Source organism: Macrobrachium nipponense, chromosome 7 (assembly GCF_015104395.2).
Source record: "Macrobrachium nipponense isolate FS-2020 chromosome 7, ASM1510439v2, whole genome shotgun sequence".
Taxonomy (NCBI): Eukaryota; Metazoa; Arthropoda; class Malacostraca; order Decapoda; family Palaemonidae; genus Macrobrachium; species Macrobrachium nipponense.
The window spans coordinates 44,179,436-44,190,269 of NC_061109.1; the positions used below are offsets into that span (position 1 = coordinate 44,179,436).

Sequence of the window (10,834 nt, forward strand, 5' to 3'; positions counted from 1 at the left end):
GTTGTTGTTGATTTTTTTTTTTTTTTTTTTTTTTTTTTTTTGAGGTGGGCGTAGGAGTGTGGGGGAGGGTCGTAGGATTGGGGTCTAGCACTTTTAACGTTAAGTATATATGCTACGGTAAAAGAGCTGTTTAGTTTATTAATCCACCAGATTTTGATATTATGGTTTATCGGCCGCTATAATCACTTACATTCCAAAGGCTTTCATGTTGTAGGTAGACATTTCCCTCAAGGCCAACAAAAGCATCAGCAACATCGTACTGCCTTCGAGTCCGTCCGAGCGTTTTTCATGAGAATCGTTACTTGATAATCGAGAATGAATAAAATGGGATTGTTAGTTTTCATTGTTCAAGAAATGCATTGTCGTACAACATTTTTTACCAAGTACCGCGAACTTTAGAAAAAAAAATCCTGTGACCTGAGATGCACGCCAAGGCATATAAAACTGGAAAAAGATAAAAAGAAATAAAGTTTTAAATGCTTTACAGGAAAAATAAAAACTGCGTTTTAAGCTGACTGCAGACGAATAAGTCGTGATTTGAAAAACGGAAGGACAAATTACGGGAAATGCACTTGAAAACAAAATAGGCAATGGCAAGAAAAACTCGTGAAAATATGCCCGGGGGCTAAGGGTACCTTATTAATCTTGTGCGTAAGAAGAATGTTGGTTTTTCTTGGACCATAATTCCTGCTTAATTGAAAGCTAAATGGAATACTGGAACGTGCGGTTCGAGTTCACCCTAATTAAAAGGTTAATGACAGCGGCGTTTAATTCCCGCATACAGCAATTAATATATATATATATATGTATTTATGTATGTATGTAGTACATACATATGACTTTGCGTACGTTTATGTATGCATAAACGCATATACGTGTATATATATATTTATATATATCTATTAATATTATATATATATATAGATCTATATATATATATATCATATATTATATATATATAATTATATATATATTAAATATATATAGAATATAATATATATAAGCTGTCCTAACATAAAATTTAGGTTTTGAATTAAACGTCTTATATCATTAATACATTAGAACAGTCCTTATAGGGAAATGGAAAAATAGCATGATCTACATCATTATCATATATATATAATGTATTGTAAATGTTGATTACCTTATTAAAAATAAAAGTTTTAATGGTAAACATGTGATTTAGTTTGGATTGAAAATATATATTAAATTGTAAAAAAAAAAGAGAGAGAAATAATTGTGTATTTGCTTACCCAATTTACTTAAAAAAAAAAGAAGGTGGAAATGTGCGCTAGATAAAGAAGTAATGAATAAATTTGGACAAAAAGAGCCACTGGCGCTCTCTAGTGGCACGGGGGTGTAACTCAGAGGTAGAGTGCTCGCTTCGCATGTGAGAAGTCCCGGGTTCAATCCCCGGCATCTCCAAGGAATTTTAGATTAATCCTGTCATGAATCAATCGATAAAACCACATTACTGATAATTCCCACGCAAAATGTGAAGGACTAGTCTGAAGTTTAGAAAATACATTGTTCGTGCAGCTGCAGCGCGAATTATGTGATGACGCGTCGATTCCAGGGATCCTGCAAGGGGGTTAAGTGGGTGCCATTGATGTATCGATTCCCCCTCTCGAAGTTTTACCTCAGTCATTGTGTATTGACAGCTTAGACAGTGACTACTGTATCTAATTGTTGCCATCTCTGTCTCATGCAATATCAGCATTCTATCATTATAATCATATTAATACGTCATTTGTTGATCACACACACCACAGGTGGAAAAGGTACTGTGGTGATGTGATTATATATATATATATATAATATATATATATATATATATATATATAAAGAGAGAGAGAGAGAGAGAGAGAAAGAATGTACCATAGAACATGGATGAGAAATAAATAACGGTTCAATTGCATCCTGTTTCTCTCTCTCTCTCTCTCTCTCTCTCTCTCTCTCTCTCTCTCTCTCTCTCTTTGGTGCACGCTAAAACCAAAAGATATTTAGAAATGCTTGTACACTTAAAAAAAAAAAAACTGGCTTTTTATCATGTTAGCCATCTTAAATTTCACGCAAGAATTTCCTTATCGCTTCTCAATTTATCTTTGCAAAATCGAAATGCAGAGCGGAATGAGCTTCAAAAAGACTTATCTTATCAGTAGCGTGTGCCACAGATTAGGAAGAAGTAATGCTGTCGTGATACAAGTGAGAGAGGAGTGTTATAGGATGATAAGATAGAGAAGTTTTAGTGGCACTGTAGTTTGGCACTGTGATTGTATCTCAGGTAAAGAAGTCCCAGGTTCAGTCCCCGCCATCTGCAAGGCATTTTGAGCTTCTTTATGAATCCTCAGACAAAATTCGCTTAGCCTTTCTCATGTCGACCGTTAGATAAATAGTATTATTTCTAAATCCGAAGGTTGCCTAAATACTGTTATTGCAGCAGCAACAGTTGGCGTGTGGTAGCAATCTACATGCCATCGTCCATTCTCTAACTCATTCCAAACACGGGGAGGACACAGATAATCAATGAAGGGCTTTATACCGAGGAATTGGAATGTTTGTCGTTTCTTCCCCAAGAAAAGGCCTCTGTAGGGAGATAGTCCATCCTTGCACTGTAGACATTACTTATGGATGCCAAAGAAAAGGCTTTACCACCTCTGATGCCAACGAAAAGGTTTCACCACCATTGATGCCAAAGAAAAGGTTTCACCACCACTAATGCCAAAGAAAAGGTTTCACCATCATTGATGCCAAAGAAAAGGTTTCACCACCTCTGATGCCAAAGAAAAGGTTTCATCACCATTGATGCCAAAGAAAATGTTTTACCACCTCTGATGCCAAAGAAAAGGTTTCACCACCATTGATGCCAAAGAAAAGGTTTCACCACCACTGATGCTAAAGAAAAGGTTTCACGACCATTGATGCCAAAGAAGAGGTTTTACCACCTCTGATGCCAAAGAAAAGGTTTCACCACCATTGATGCCAAAGAAAAGGTTTTACCACCTCTGATTCTTGAGAAAATGTTTCACCACCACTGATGCCAAAGAAAAGGTTTCAGCACCTCTGATGCCAAAGAAAAGGTTTCACCACCATCGATGCCAAAGAAAAGGTTTTACCACCTCTGATGTCAAATATAATGTTTCACCACTATTGATGCCAAAGAAAACGTTTCACCACCATTGATGCCAAAGAAAAGGTTTTACCACCTCTGATGCCAAAGAAAATGTTTCACCACCATTGACGCCAAAGAAAAGGTTTCACAACCATTGATGCCAAAAAAAAGCTTTCACCACCACTGATGCCAAAGAAAAGCTTTCACCACCACTGATGCCAAAGAAAAGCTTTCACCACCATTGATGCCAAAGAAAAGGCTTCACCACCATTGATGCCAAAGAAAAAGTTTCATCACCACTGATGTCAAAGAAAAGGTTTCACCACCACTGATGCCAAAGAAGGTTTCACCACCACTGATGCCAAAGAAAAGGTTTCACCACCATTGCTGCCAAGGAAAAGGTTTCACCACCATTGATGCCAATGAATAGGTTTCACCACCATTGATGCCAAAGAAGAGGTTTCACCACCACTGATGCTAAAGAAAAGGTTCCACCACCAGTGATGCCAGAGAAAAGGTTTCACCACCACTGATGTCAAAGAAAAGGTTTCACCACCATTGATGTCAAAGAAAACGTTTCACCACCATTGATGCCAATGAAAAGGTTTCATCACCACTGATGCCATAGAAAAGGTTTCACCACCACTGAATTCAAAGAAATGGTTTCACCACCACTAATGCCAAAGAAAAGGTTTCACCACCATTGATGTCAAAGAAAAGGTTTCACCACCACTGATGCCAAAGAAAAGGTTTCACACCATTGATGCTAGAAAAAATGTTTCACCACCACTGATGCCAAAGAAAAGGTTTCACCACCATTGATGTGGCAATTTCTCTCTCCCAAGTGTTCCACAGATCTTTAGCAGGTTTACTTGTTGGACAGAGTGCATTAGTGTCCCATGCCATTGACCCGTCCTAGGTCGGTAATTACGTTCTATACGTGCCCTGTGGTGTCAGCCACTGTACCTTGCTATTGATGTTACTGCATAGGACTGCAGTATACTAGGTTTATAAATTTGTTGTTACTTTAGGAATTTTCTTGGCCGGGGATTTTGGGCAGATGAGGAAGTAAGGTTTCCATAGTCAAGATGCTGAATGCACGGATTTTGCAGTGGATCAGTAGTTATTTGTTTTTGTCAAAAACAAAATTAGAAGTAAAGAAAAAATAACATTCACGTAGTCTGAGAAGCAACCGGTCCTTTAGACACAGAAGAGCCTTTATTCTTTAATATAAGTAAGATATATATATATATCTATATATATATCTATATATATATATATATATATATATATATATATATATGTGTGTGTGTGTGTGTGTGTGTGTGTGTGTGTGTGTATTTGACGTTTGTCTTTATGTAGTGTATGTATATTTGAATTTATGCCGTTAACATGATTTATAAGTATAAAGTCGGTGTTGTTGTTTTAAAATTATAAATTGTATCTCGTCAAAGAATTGTACCTTTTTTTGTAAATATTATGTCTAGTTTGATATTATGCTTTTGGAAATATTATCTGATGGAAATATTATATTTAAAAAATACTTTGATTGGTAAATATTCAAATTGTCTGCATCCAATTATATTAGTATTGTCGGCAAGCCTTTATATTGACTCTGAAGATTGATCCGTGGCTCTTATTCCTTGATATATTCATAGTTCATCAGCGCACCGGTAGCCCAATTTCATCCACCTACAACCCCTTTGGTTAACCTGTCGGGTTGGAGCAGCGCTGATACATATCACTGAACAAGTGACAAGAAAGCGTTTGAGCCCTCAGACGTGTGAAAGTCCGAAGTAGATCTAGAGAAATTCAAATAGTATCTTGTCAACTGAAATTTCGTAAAACTAGGAGGAAAATATGATTATTCAGATTGCCGTTTTCATCTGGTAGCTTACAGTGAACTATAAAATATGTATGAAAAATGCGAGTGTCCTCAGATACAGGGATTTCTCTCTCTCTCTCTCTCTCTCTCTCTCTCTCTCTCTCTCTCTCCAACCCGCCCATCCCCGCCCAGCCCAGACTCGCCAAACAGGGCACATCTGATAAGTCACAATCGAACTCCTAATTCAATATTTCACTGTCTGCCAATCACGTTCGTTCTCTGCCCCTTTCAGAGAGGGACCTGATGCCAGTTACAGATTAAAGGAAGGTTTATAATTAGAACTGAAGAGAAGTAGGCTGTTCCTGTGCGGAAGTGAGTGCAGTTGCAGAGAAATAAGTACGATGATTTCATTTGTCTCAGAAAGCAATTGAATAAAAATTGGTGCCATAGCCACGGATTTAGGTGTGCTTTATTGAAAGAAATTTAGTTTCTTGAGTGATGACCTGATCCTGAATGTATTTTTTTATAATTTAGTAGTAAAGAAATTTCATTTTTTTTATTTATTCACAAAAAGCATTATATATATATATATATATATGTATATATATATATATATATATATATATATATATATATATATATATATATATAATATATATATATATATATAAGTGTGTGTATATATATATATATATATATATTATATATATATATATATATATATATATATATATATATATCTCTGATGCACTCTTTCTCTTTCCTTGAATAATTAGTAATGAACCTCATTATCCATTATGGAAATAAAACAGTTCTTCCACAGGAGCTCTTCCATTAATCACGGGATCATTTTGTGAAGATGAAATATGGCTGACGTACATACCTCACGAGGAAACCAGATAACAGAAATCACGCTGGTTGTATTTCTTTGTGTCATACGTGTTTTATATAATATATATATATATATATATATAATATATATATATATGTGTGTGTGTGTGTGTGTGTGTGTGTGTGTGTATGTATATAATATGCTTATCCAGATATTAGGTATTAAAGGGTTTTATGTACACACATACATACACCTACATGCATACATACATAAAGAGAGAGAGTGATACATACGTCTCTATAGTATACATGATACGTATACAACAACATAATATATCTATATATATATATATATATATATATATATATATACACATACATACATACCATGCAAAGGTGTATGTAATGTTATATATATACACATACATACATACCATGCAAAGGTGTATGTAATGTTATGAAAATAAGTGTAACAAACTTTTCCAACTTTAATTTAACGAGGAAACATTCAACATTTCTTGAAGTCACTCAATTACCAGATTACGTATACGAACAATCCTGTATTCGCTACCAACCCTAATTCCATCGGCATAATCATCATTCATATGGTCATTAATATCTGAATAGCTTGCGTAACCCTGTTACGCCGACATCATTTATCGCCTTAAGTATAAGGACATTAGACGTCATTATCATTATGTTCGCGAGGCTTAATTACGGACGTATCGTGTCGGGGAATCCCCGGTTAATTTCGTCCTCTCGTCGGGAAATCGCTGCGAAATTTCTCTCTCTCTCTCTCTCTCTCTCTCTCTCTCTCTCTCTCTCTCTCTCTCTCTCTCTCTCTCTCTCATAAGCAATAGTTACAGCAAGTGATGTGTAACTTAATATTTGGTGAATCTTACTTCGAGCTAAAAGTGGAGGTGTTGAAAAACGAATTTATTCAGCGCTCTGAGATACAAGAGAAGGAAAGTGAGACATAATATACAAAGAAAATAAGACATAAGATCCAAAGAATGTAAGACATGAGACTCACGGAAATTGAAACACAAGATACAAGGAAAATACTACGTAAGACACAAAGGAACTAAGACATAAGATACAAGAAAAGTAAGGAAAATATGCTACAAGATAAATGCAAGTAGTCTGCAGCCGAGTTTTCTCAGAAGCAACAGGTTAGGCATCTTGGGGAAATCTAGGTACTAGAACTTGTAGAAGTAGATAGCAAGAGACAGATCCATTTTCCAGTTCCGTTCACCAAATTAGAGGAGTGACGCAAGACTGGGGTTATGTAATCACCTTTCACTTGTGATCACAATTACACCTCCTGTCTCTAAAGGAGCCGTGACAACTTTCTTAGACACTTATCTGTGCCCAGAAGCATCATTCATAGTCGTGGAGAGTCTCATGGATTCTATTTTCAGTCTCCTTTATATCGGGATTAATGAAAGTTCTTGTCCTCAAGCTTCTCTTTGTTTTTCTTGATTTTCTTATTAAACAAAAGGGCAATACTTATAGTCCTTTCAGTCACTTATTCATGGTTGCAGATGTTTATGTTCGCTTTTCAGTATTGTAGATAGTTATATTCAGTCATTTAGTATTGTAAATACTTATGTTCACTCAATGTAGAAATTTTAAGTTCACTTATTGTTGTTGATATTTATGCTCTCTTATTGTTAGAGATATTTTTGTTCACCTATTCATTGTTGTAATATTTATGTTCACTTATTCATTATTGTAGAATATTTATGCTCACCCATTCATTGTTGTACATATTTATGTATACCTTTTCATGGTTGTAGATTTTTATGAATATTTTTTCATTATTGTAGATATTGATCTTCAATTTTTCATGAATGTAGATATTTATGTTCACTTATTCATTGTTGTAGATCATTATGTCATTCCCGTGTGCTAATTATAACTGTTGTGAAATATCGGTCAATTATTGATTTTTTTATATGAACGAGTAACAAAACTGCAAATTCCAAAGAAATGTCTAAGGTGCGTAAACAGAAACCTGCCGATTTCCATCCAGAAGTATTGAAAAGCAAGGAATGCTTTCCATCAATGGTGGCCTAATTCCTTTTCAGTGAGGAGTCCATATGATAGAGATATCCGATTTTGGTGGCAATTCGGACAACAGAATCTAACGCTATTTGTGAATGAAGACATTCTTAGCATTTCTATTAGTTGTTTCTCAGAGGTAGCTATCTATCAATCGCTCTACGATGTGTGTGTATATATGTGTATATATATACACGTTTATACATAATTTATAATGTTTTCCATAAAACCTCTTGAAAGTGATTGAAGCCAAGCATAATGGCAATTTCCATTCAGAATGCGAACTATTAGTTCGTTTGATACCTTGCCTATGACAAAGGACATAACAAAGCTATCCCATAAGGTCTTTGAAAAAACTCGGACCCAATAAATGCCTCTTTATTGCCTCCTCAAAAAAATTTCTCTTTGGCGGTAGGACCATTATAGATTTAAATTTTTTTATTCAACGGGTCAACTATATAAGAGGAATTTCAGTCAGAAGTGCCCCCCCAGCCCCACCTCCAAAAAAAAAAAAGTAGAAATTCTCTACAGAAAGAAATCGGGAAAAAATCAATCTTTCCGTTATGAAATGAAAAGAGATGTAGAGGTCTCTTGCAATGTTCTTGCATAAAGCTCTTAGTTCATTGTGCGGGAGCGTATACAAATACGCCATCCACACCTGAGTGCATCAGGACACCTTCCCTGGGTGTGTGCGTATAATCGTACCAGGCATCATCATTCACCGCGGTTGTGAAGCTCGTGGATTTTTTCCTAGTCCAGTCGGGATCCTGATTTATGGAGTATCGTGTCGACAGAACTGCTTTTTCTTTGTTTCTGTTTTTGTTTTTGCGCCCTATTTCGTCAAAACTAAAACGTGGATGCTGGTGTCCTTCCATTCTCCTCTTTTCGTCGTTGTGGAGGCTTATGTGTTTTCATTTGCGATTATTCTGTGATTACGGTGAAAACAAGTAAAAAATGCCCCGAAGAAACGATTTTTCTTGACAGCGTATAATGCTGTATGATACTCTCGATGTGTTGCACTCAGTTGCTCACCGCATGCGGTCAAGTGAAGATGAGTCGGCGGCTGGAACCTATAGCGGTGCCAGACGCACGATCCAGGGCTAAACATAGCTTCAAATTAAATTAAAACTACTGAGGTTAGAGGGTTGCAATTTAGTATGTTACATGATTGGAGGGTGGATGATAAACATACCAATCTGCAGCCCTCTAGCCTCAGTAGTTTTTAAAATCTGAGGGCGGACGGGCAGACAACGTCATCTCAATAGTTTTCTTTTGCAGAATACTAAGATTTGTGTTTATCGTCTCACGAGAGAGAGAGAGAGAGAGAGAGAGAGAGAGAGAGAGAGAGAGAGAGAGAAATATTCGTCATTTTAGCGGATTTACAAGTTTCAGGGATTGCTTTATTCCGGAACAAGAATCGTCAGATTCCGTCCAGTAAGCAATAAAAGCGGTTTGATTCAGAAGAAGGAAACCCGAACGGATGCCAACAATGGGGCCGTAATTCCATTTCATAGATGAAATCATATGTAGGGGAACATCCGCGATTTTAGCTACGCTTCCGATAATAGATGGAAAAGTTTTTTGTCTGATAGCAGTATTTCTCTTGAAAAAATGTCATCACGACATTCAAAGGCGTAATATGTTTTTCATCAGTCATTCATGTGTATGTGCTTGGTGTTTAATACTTTCACGGGTCCTCCCCCCCCCTCTCTCTACTCTCTCTCTCTCTCTCCTCTTCCTCTCTCTCTTTTCTCCCCCCCCCCCCCCCTCCTCCTCCTTCTCTCTCTCTCTCTCTCTCTCTCTCTCTCTCTCTCTCTCTCTCTCTCTCTCTCCTTCCTTCCGCGGTTTCCAAAGAAAAATTCTCGCATATTTTGAGAAGGCATATCTCGCGTGTTTGAGCCCAAAGTGATCTATTTTGCGCGATGCGTAGATGCTTTCATAAATTCTAATGGTGATCGAAAGATGATTTCGCCTGAATATGAGAAGGGAGACCAGGACCGTTCTTGATCGGAAGTACATTCAGCCAAAATGCAAATGGAAAAAAATGTAATTGAATAGGCATAACGAAAAGTAGCTTCTTGTGATCTGTTCTCGTTTATGAACGCGTTATATGCACTGAGAGAGAACGCAGTGAAGCTCGCCTGTAGAAATCTTAAAAAGAAAAATTTAACACTGTTACTAAAATGGGAATATAGAAAGTTGCTACACCACACTGTAAGAATAACGAAAGATGTCATGTTTTGGAAATCATTTTTTAAGCTTCAAGTTGTCATTCGACTGGTCAGCATGGCATTCTTAGAATACAGTCATTATTCTGTTTATGACATTTGAAGTGGTTGCTGACAAATGAATAACATGTAATTCGAACGAAACTTGCTTCCAGAACCAGGGTTGTGATAAAAGTAAAAAAATAGCATAAACAATGAGCATTATTTAAAACGAGAGTGAAAAGTTTCGTGGATAGAATATAGAGGTTGTAATGATTAGATAAGAGTAAATGTCACATGCGGGAGATTTCGTAGAAATTGAAAAGAGTAGAAAGATTATAAAGAAAATGGGATCGAGATAGGAGTGGCACGGTTTTCAAATGACGGGACGAAGAGTCAATCGAAAAGAGAAGTACTCTTGGCACTCGAAAGTGGCACTGGGGGTGTAACTCAGAGGTAGAGTGCTCGCTTCGCATGTGAGAAGTCCCGGGTTCAATCCCCGGCATCTCCAAGGAATTTTGAGTAGGACGTCATTAATATTTACAGAGTTATTTGTACCATGGTTACTTGATGTAATATATCTTGCGACATGATACCCATCTGTCCGTTGTCTAGAGGTTCTGATAAAAAAAAGTCCTAACAATTGATCAATGATACCGCGGTGAAAATGCTGTTACTATATTGAAACTTACGAGCCTGGAATCTGCACTGATATGGACGTTATTTAACCTGACCAATAAACTGTTCTTTATATTGGAATACGGAATTTTACTCACTGATATATATATATATATA

The 10,834-nt window shown here is 36.6% G+C and overlaps 2 non-coding genes across 2 annotated transcripts; both read left to right on the forward strand.

Annotated features, from left to right (window-relative positions):
• The first annotated feature begins 1,353 nt into the window (after positions 1–1,353).
• On the forward strand, positions 1,354–1,425 carry Trnaa-cgc (transfer RNA alanine (anticodon CGC)). The gene has a single exon. It is a non-coding gene; the product is annotated as a tRNA-Ala (tRNA).
• Positions 1,426–10,478: 9,053 nt separating this feature from the next.
• On the forward strand, positions 10,479–10,550 carry Trnaa-cgc (transfer RNA alanine (anticodon CGC)). The gene has a single exon. It is a non-coding gene; the product is annotated as a tRNA-Ala (tRNA).
• The last annotated feature ends 284 nt before the right edge of the window (positions 10,551–10,834 follow it).